This window comes from Colobus angolensis, unplaced genomic scaffold (genome assembly GCF_000951035.1).
Source record: "Colobus angolensis palliatus isolate OR3802 unplaced genomic scaffold, Cang.pa_1.0 Scaffold37, whole genome shotgun sequence".
Taxonomy (NCBI): domain Eukaryota; kingdom Metazoa; phylum Chordata; class Mammalia; order Primates; family Cercopithecidae; genus Colobus; species Colobus angolensis.
The window spans coordinates 6,914,678-6,923,730 of NW_012117043.1; positions in this window are offsets into that span (position 1 = coordinate 6,914,678).

Sequence of the window (9,053 nt, forward strand, 5' to 3'; positions counted from 1 at the left end):
ATGCTGGTCAGGCTGGTCTCATACTCCTAACCTTAGGTGATCCGTCCGCCTTGGCCTCCCAAAGTGCTGGGATTACAGACTTGAGCCACCGCGCCCGGCCTGGACTCTCTATTTTAAATTGTAACCACACACACACACACACACACACACATGCAAACACACATAAATTTCCCATCCCTCACCCCTTATTTCCTTCATAACCCTTACCCCTGTCTAGACTTCATTATTTCATGAGAGCAGAGATTTTTGAGGGCCTGGTAAATAGAGGATGTTCAGTAAAAATGTGTTCCCTGAATGAATAGGAAGCTGTTAAGTAGAGAGTGACATAATACAATTTCTGTTTTTAAAAGCAAGCTGTAGCTGCTGTGGGAAGAACAGATTAGAGGGAGACCAGTGTCGAATCAGGGAGAGTAGTTAAAGAGGATGCTGGACGTGGTTCAGGTAAGAAATGATGCTAGTTTGAGCTAAGGATTATGCTCTGGGGATGAAGACACTGCTTTGGACTTAAGATATATTTTGAAAGAGCAGCAGACTTACTCATGTTGGTGGTGGTAAAGAAAAAGGAACAACAAATGATTCTTCTGGCTTGAGTTACAATGTGAACTGGGGTGCAATTTCCTGAGAAGGAGAAAACGGGGGGCAGAGAAGTGTTGGTTTCATTTTTGACCCATTGTTTTTGTGACATCGAGGTGCAAGTGGTAATTAGGTTGGATATGCAAGTCTGGAGCTCAGAGGAGTGGTCTGAATGGGAAATACAAATATGGTTTGAAAATCACGTTTAAAAAGATATTTTAAACAAAGACAATGTTAGGCTGGGCACGGTGGCTCACACCTGTAATCCCAGTACTTTGGGAGGCTGAGGCCGATGGATCATGAGGTCAGGAGTTCAAGACTAGCTTGGGCAACATGGTGAAACCCAGTCTCTACTAAAAATACAAAAATTAGCCGGGCGTGGTGCGCACCTGTAATCCCAGCTACTCGGGTGGCTGAGGAAGGAGAATCACTTGAACCCCGGGATCAGAGGTTGCAGTGAACTGAGATTGTACCACTGCACTCCAGCCTGGGCGACAGAGCAAGATTCCATCTCGGGGGGAAAAAAAGAAAAGAAAGAAAAGAAAAGAAAATGCTTAGCAGTAGTGCAGGTAGGAATAGAAAGAAACTGAGAAAATTATGTCCAGGGATGTAAGCCCTGGAAGCATTGGTAGGAAAGAAAAACAGGGAGATGGAAGGAGTAAAAGAGGGAGATAGGGCTATGAATATGGTTATGAGAAGGAAGGACAAAGACTGGGGTGAATGAGAGAAATATGTCAGTCATACCCAAAGCAAGGGGACATGGGCACAGCCTACCAGAAAAAAGGAATGAGGGAAGGAATGAGCGTGTTAACTGGAATACTAGAGAAAGTGCAAGGTACAAGTCAAAGGGGGAAAGATGAGAAGATAGGATTGACTACAATCACCATTAGACCTCAACCCAGTACATGTGGTTGAGGAAGTATCCACAAGGTCTGAGCAGTTCCAAGGTCACTGAGGTGGGCCTAATAGAAGATTTGTAGGTAGAGGAATGAGAAGAGAGGTGAGGATGGAAGGTGATCCTAAGAACTTGGCCATGAGGAAAATAAGATAACATTGTTAGGCTTCAGCTTTGTCAGCTCAAAAATGGGCAAGGTCTGCCTAAGGCAGGAATTTTAACCTAGGATGCATAGGAATTTAACCTGGGACATCAAGGATGTCCACAGCACCCTGAAATAATTTGCATGGTCTTATAAATATGGCCTTTTTCTGTTCAGATTAGTTATGGATCATTTCTATCAGACTCTAATCCTGACCTTAACAACAACAACAAAAAATTAGAATCTGGTGAATAGAGCAAAACATTTCATCCAAAAAGGAATATGTCAGCCAGAATAAGAAGGTAAAAAATGGAAGGATTCAAAGGAGACCAAAAAATAAAAATAGAAGAAGTAGTAAGTGTCTGTGAAAGGAAGAAGGTATCCAGTCTCATTAATCAAGAAGCTGGGCTCTCTGAGAAGTCAAACTGGTCAGATCTGAACCCAGTGCTATTATTCATTTAAATTACATGACCCATTCCTCTCACTCTGACTCTGTACCCACCCAGCAGCCTTCTGATCGTTCTCACTAAGGAGAGAAGCCGTGATCGGACCGATGAAAGGCACTGGTCCGCCAATACATTTTTATCATTATAAATTATATAACCTACCCTCTCTCATTTTTCGTATCTTGTACATCATGTGAATATTTTTAGTATGAGTCAGCTTTCAGTTCTGGGACTTGAACATGGTGAAGTTTCTGAACCTGTTTTAAAGCTTAACACAGGACCATTGGAAAATCCATCAAGGTAAATGTCACCTTGTGAGTCTCTTTTAAAAAGGTAGCTAATTCTCATGCATGTAATCCCAGCACTTTGAGAGGCCATGGCAGAAGGATCGCTTGAGCCCAGGAGTTCAAGACCAGCCTGGACAAAATGGCAAAACCCCATCTCTACAAACATTTTAAAATTTAGCTAAACAGGCTGGTAATTGCCTTTAGTCCTCGCTACTTGCAGAGCTGAGGCGGGAGGATTGCTTGAGTCCAGGAGGTTGAGGCTATAATGCGCTATCATCACACCACTGTGCTATAGCCCAGGTAACAAAGTGAGACTCTGTCTCAAAAAAAGAAAAAACAAAAACAAGAAACAGTTAGCTAGTTTTGAGCTGGGCACAGTGGCTCACACCTATAATCCCTGAGCTTTGAGAGGCAAGGCAGGAAGATCGCTTGAGGCTAGGAGTTCAAGAGCAGCATGGGCAACGTAGCAAGACCGTATCTCTACAAGAAAATTTTAGAAATTAGCTCAATATATGGCCAGGTGCAGTGTTTCACACCTATAATCCCAACACTTTGGGAGGCTGAGGCAGGAGGAGTGCTTGAGCCTAGGAGTTCAATACCAGCTTAGGCAACATAATAAGACCCTGTCTCTACAAAAAATAAAAAACATTAACTGGGCATGGTGGCACTCGCCTGTAGTCCCAGCTACTCAGGAGGCTGAGGCAGGAGGATCTGCTTGACTTGACTCCAGGAGGTTGAGGCTGCAGTGAACAGTGATTGTGCCACTGCATAGCAGCCTGGGCAACAGAGTGAGACCCTGTCTCAAGAAAAAAAAAAAAAAAAAAAACTAGCTGGATGTGGTGGTGCATTCCTGTAGTCCTAACTACTCCAGAGACTGGGGGAGGGATGGCTTGAGCCCAGGAGTTCAAGGTTGCAGTGAGCTACGATCACACCACTGCACTCCAGCCTGGGCAACATATCAAGATCTGTCTCAAAAAAAAAAAAAATTAGTCCGTTGGTTTTCTTCTCTTGGCAGTCCCTCCAATTTCAGGGGCACATGTTTGAGAAATGCCCTACTTTTCTATTGAAAGCATCTACATAAAGAACTTTTTTAGTGCTAATAAAGATGAACTGCCTCTATATGTATACACTGAAGGAGCCCTCCCACACTCCACCCCACTCCCAGTTCTCTTAAAATGGAGACGCATTTGGTTATGCCCCAGGACCATGTGTGTCTGCAGGGAAGAATAAATAACCCACTCCTAGAAAAGTCAATGGAAAGAGCTGGGGAATAACAATACTAATGGCACTTAAGTAACTAAGGCTTAATGAGCACTTAATGCCCAGCACCATGCAGAGTCCTTTATCCTAATACTCCATCAACCTCAAATACTAGATACTCTTGTTATCTGTATTTATTTCTGTATCACAGCAATCTGTATCACTGTATTTCTGTTCCACAGACCTTAGTCACACGACAGCAATGGCAAGATTTTCACCCAAGCAATCTGACTTGGAACCCATGGATTAACCAACTCACTATACTGCCACTGGAGGCAAATCCAGAGACCAAGGGAGCAGTTTATACAGAAACAGGTCTGTTATGGGTGGAATTATGTCCCTTCAAAAAGAATGTTGAAACCCTAACCCCCAGTACCTCCGAATGTGACCTTATGTGGGAACAGGGCTGTTGCAAATGTCGTTAGCTAAGCTGAAGTCATCCTGGGATAGGTTAGACCCCTACTCCAATGTGACTGGCATCTTTATAAGAAGACAACCAGGCTGGGCGTGGTGACTCACGCATGTAATCCCAGCACTTTGGTAGGCCAAGGCGGGTGGATCACAGGATCGGGAGATCGAGACCATCCTGGCTAACACGGTGAAACTCTGTCTCTACTAAAAATACAAAAAATTAGCGCAGCATGGTGGCATGTGCCTGTGATCCTAACTACTTGGGAGGCTGAGGTGGGAGGATCACTTGAGCCTGAAAGGTTGAGGCTGCAGTGAGCTGTGATGGTGCCATCACACTCCAGCCTAGGTGAATGATGTTTTGGTCTGGCATGGTGGCTTAGGCCTGTAATCCCAGCACTCTGGGAGGCTGAGGCGGGTGGATCACGAGGTCAGGAGATCAAGACCATCCTGGCTAACATGGTGAAACCCTGTCTCTACTAAAAATACAAAAAAATTAGCCAGGCGTGGTGGCGGGCGTCTGTAGTTCCAGCTAGTTGGGAGGCTGTGGCAGAAGAATGGCATGAACCGGGGAGGCAGAGCTTGCAGTGAGCCGAGATCGCGCCACTGCACTCCAGCCTGGGAGACAGAGCGAGACTCCGTCTCATAAAAACAGAAGACAACCATGTGAAGGCAGGGAGACACAGAGACAGCACCATGTGAAGACAGAGAATTGAATTAATGTATCTGTAAGCCAAAGAATGCCAGATTGCCAGCAAACCACCAGAAGTAAGGAAGAGGCAAGGAAGGATTCCCCTACAGGTTTCAGAGAGGGAGCATGGCCCTGCTGACACCTTGATTTGGACTTCTTCCCACTAGAACTGTGATACAATAAATTTCTGCTGTCTTAAGCCACTCAGTTTGCAGTATTTTGTTACAGAGGCCCTAGGAAATTAACACAGTGCCCTTCTTTCTTGAACCATGGACAGCAGTTGGTAAAAGGGAATGTGATGTCATTCAGAACGTGATAAAAGAGGGCTGTCCCCTGCCTCGCCTCTGAACCTCAGGTGCCCAGGCTTCCCAGGGCAGGAGCCCCATCCAAGGGGCTGTGATGAAGGGGCCTGCTACCCAGGCATCATTACCACCACATACTACTTTTGGGAATTTTTTAGCTAGCTATTTAAGATCCTGATTCTGGTTCTGTTTAATGGGTGGCTGTCAAGAATATGGTTGGCCATATTTCCCAGCTTCCCAGAGCCCCCTCCATTCTTCCCAGCTTCTTCCAATTGCAATTTAGTTTAGAAATGGAGCCTAAGAAACTCTGCAGACTCTTTCAGGTAGAGTGAAGTTCTGTCCACAGCCAATTTAGGTCCTTTAACTACAGCAAGGTTCATGCATATAGAGAAGCAATTAAATCATCAAACAGTGTTACTTACCTCATTTGATTCCATGGGAGATATCTTCTGGTCCAGCTATTGAGATCCTCCTGGAGGCCACCCAACCATGCTGGATGCCTGTGTATGGGCATTTGAATTGCTTGAATCTGTAGGGAAACTGCAGTGAACCCTTTCTGGGTGAGGTTTGTAATCTCATGTACCATATTTATTTTGTTAGTTTTCATACCCTTAGGCACATAGTTGCAGCTGAGATGGTCTGAAACAGCAAGACCCAGAAGTCTCACAGAACTGCAGGGAGACAGGAGCTTCCCTGGGGATGAAACATTTGGCCAAGGTGACCTACTCCCAGGAGTGATGGGGCAGAGTATATAGCAATATGAGAGCTTGGACACTGCACCCAAATTTTCCATTGTCACCAACCTCCACACACCCCCTGCTATTCCTCTGGAACCATTTTCTGGCTTTACCTATTCTAAAACCTAGCAAATTTCTTAGTAATCTCTGTCTCCCATTTGATCAGGCACACCAGTTTCCCACAGATGAATGCATTCTACCCGGGACTGCCATGAGCCTATTCAGTAGCATTATGCAAATTAGGCAACAGGTGTTCCACTCCCTAGACAGGCACAGTCCTGTGCGAAGCTTCGTAGTGAGTGGAGTGCAGAAGCCCAGCCTGGATTTCAGCCCCTACTTGCCCTTGGGTTGGATGCCCATGTGCAGGGCTTGACCTGCATGACCCTCCGAGACACTTTTGTAGTTGGGGATGAGTTCTAACAGAGCTAGGGCTATCTACCATGACACAACCAACCAGACCTCTTAGGGTTTTGTGCACACACTGCAATGACTTCATTCATTTAATTGCTGCAGAAGCCTAAAGTATTGCCTTGCCCAGCACAGATACTTTAAAAACACTTGTTTGGTGACAACCCTAGAACTGATATCAAGATTTTTGCTTACATGCGAAAGCAACCTCTGTATTTTGCTTACATGCGAAAGCAACCCTCTGTACCCTGGGAGGGTGCGGTATCTCATGCCTATAATCCCAGTGCTCTGGGAGGCTGAAGTGGGAGGATTGCTTGAATTCAGGAGTTCAAGACCAGTGTGGGCAACATAGCGAAACCTCGTCTCTACTAAAAATAAAAATGAATTACTTGGGCATGATGACATGCACCTGTAGTCCCAGCTACTTGGGAGGTAGAAGCGGGAGAATCACTTGAGGCTGGGAGATCAAAGCTGCAGTGAGCTATGATCACACGACTGCATTCCAGCCAGGGCAACAGAGTGAGACCCTGTCTAAAAAAAAAAAAGACAATTGCATGGTGTTTAAGAAACTGGGCTCTGGGAATATTAATCAGCACAACCACTTTGCACAACAATTTGGGAAAACTCTAGTAGACTTAAAAATGTGTGTAAACTGCAATCCGGCAACTGGACTCCTACGTGGAAACTGTTACTGATCTGCTTAGGGAGACATGTATACAAATGTCCATTGAGACATTGTTTGTAATAGCAACAAAAAAAATTTCTTTTTGGAAACACTGTCCATCAACAGGTGAATGACTAAATAAATTATGGTGTAGTCCTACAGTGAAATATTACATAGCATCAAAAAGCTACATATATTAACATGGATGAATCTCAAAAATGTATTTATTGACTGAGAAAAAGTCATTTCTGGTGCGGAAGGGTGTAAACAATATGGTTCCTTTTATGTAGTTTCTTAAAACCCACAAAACATTGCCTGCGACTGCATGCATATGTTGAAAAAACAAAAACAGGCCTGAGTTGCCTGTCATGAGTGTCACCAGATTCAGGTTGATAGTTATCTTGGGATCAAGGATAAAGGAAGAAGAGAAGGATATAGATCAGTTGAAGTTCACTGTGTACCCTCCCAATGGCAAGTACACAAGGAACTTAACCTGAATCTGTAATGTTTTATTTATGTAAAAGCATTGTGAAGACTTGACGCAAATATAAAAGGTTAAGGCTTTGCAGAAGCAGAAGTACATTGGTGTGTGTTGTATTCATCTCTATAGTTACTTGTGTGATTGAAATGTTTCATAAGAAAATATTTTCTCTTTGCAAAGTGGGGTTTGAATCTGTGTTGGCCCCTAGCAGTGTGACCTCAAGCAAGTTACCTAGCCTTTTAGTTTCCTCATCTGTAAAATGAAGATAATCATAGCACCTATTTCATGGGATCATTGTGAAGATTAAATGAAATAATCTATGTAAAATACTTTGCACAATGCTGAGCACAAAAAATAAGAGCTATTTTTCCATTTCAAGTGCTTTCATCAATCAATCAAGAGTAAGTCAAAATTCATTCAACAAATATATATTAAGCAACTCTTTTGTGCCAGGCCTTGTGTAGAAGGCTGTGGTTACCAAGGTAATTTACACCTAATCTGGTAGGGAAGGGAGACATGTACATAAGTTAAGGCTGGGTGCAGCAGAGTCAGTGTCATGATAGAGGTTAAGTGCTAGGTGGCATGAGAGGTGGTAAATGTCAGTGAGTTTTATTCTGCTTGTGTTAGGGTTAGGGAAGACTGGACATATTGCTGATACTCTTTCTGCATCTGGTTTTCACCAAAATAGACCCTATTGCTTCAGTTATTTTTGTTGCATAACAGAGCACCTCAATATTTAACAGCATTTAAAACAACAGCTGATTCTTAGCTCATCAGGGATGGTTTGTTTCTGTTCCACATGTTGCCAGCTGGGTGACTTAACTGAGGATAGAGGATCCAAGATGGTGACAATCATGTCTAGAGCCTCAGCAGTGATGGCTGAAAAAGCTGGGCTGGCCACACATTTCTTTCTTCTGTGGTCTCTCTAGAAAGACTGGTCCTCTTTACGCAGTGGCTCGGGGCTCCAAAAAGGTGAACACTGAAACTGTCAGACCTAAGTCTGGGTGTGATGTAGTGATGCTGCATTCTATTGGTCAAAAAAAGTCACAGGCCAGCCCAGACTTAAGGGGAGGGTCAATAGACCACCTCTTGATGGGAGAAGCAGCAGGACATTGTGGACATCTATAACCTACTGCATCTATGTATCATCTTCCATTTTACAGCCAATTTATGAATTAGGAGGCACCTAGCTGGTGAGATTTTGGGACTGCTTTAGGAATCAATGGTGTGAAATTTATTAGGTTGGTTCAGAAGTAATTGCGGGTTTTGCCATTGAAAGTAAACTATAAGGCCGGGCATGGTGGCTCACACCTGTAATCCCAGCACTTTGGAATGCCAAGGTGGGTGGATCACTTGAGGTCAGGAGTTCGAGACCAGCCTGGCAACATGGTGAAACCCCGTCTCTACTAAAAATACAAAAATTAGCTGGACATGGTGGCACACACCTGTAATCCCAGCTACCAGGGAGGCTGGGGCAGGAGAATTGCTTGAGCCTGGGAGGCAGAGGTTGCAGTGAGCTAAGATTGTGCCACTGCACTCCAGCCTGGGTGACAGAGCAAGACTTTGTCTCAAAAAAAAAAAAATAAAGTGTAGTGGCAAAACTCACAATCACTTTTGCACCAACCTGATAGCACAGCAGCAGTTGTAAAACACAGGGTTCATTCTGATTCAAGCAGCAAAGAAAGAAAAAAGAAAACAAAAAAAGATTTTTTTAAGTTTTTAAAAAAGATGAAATAATAAAATTTTAAAGCCCAACAAT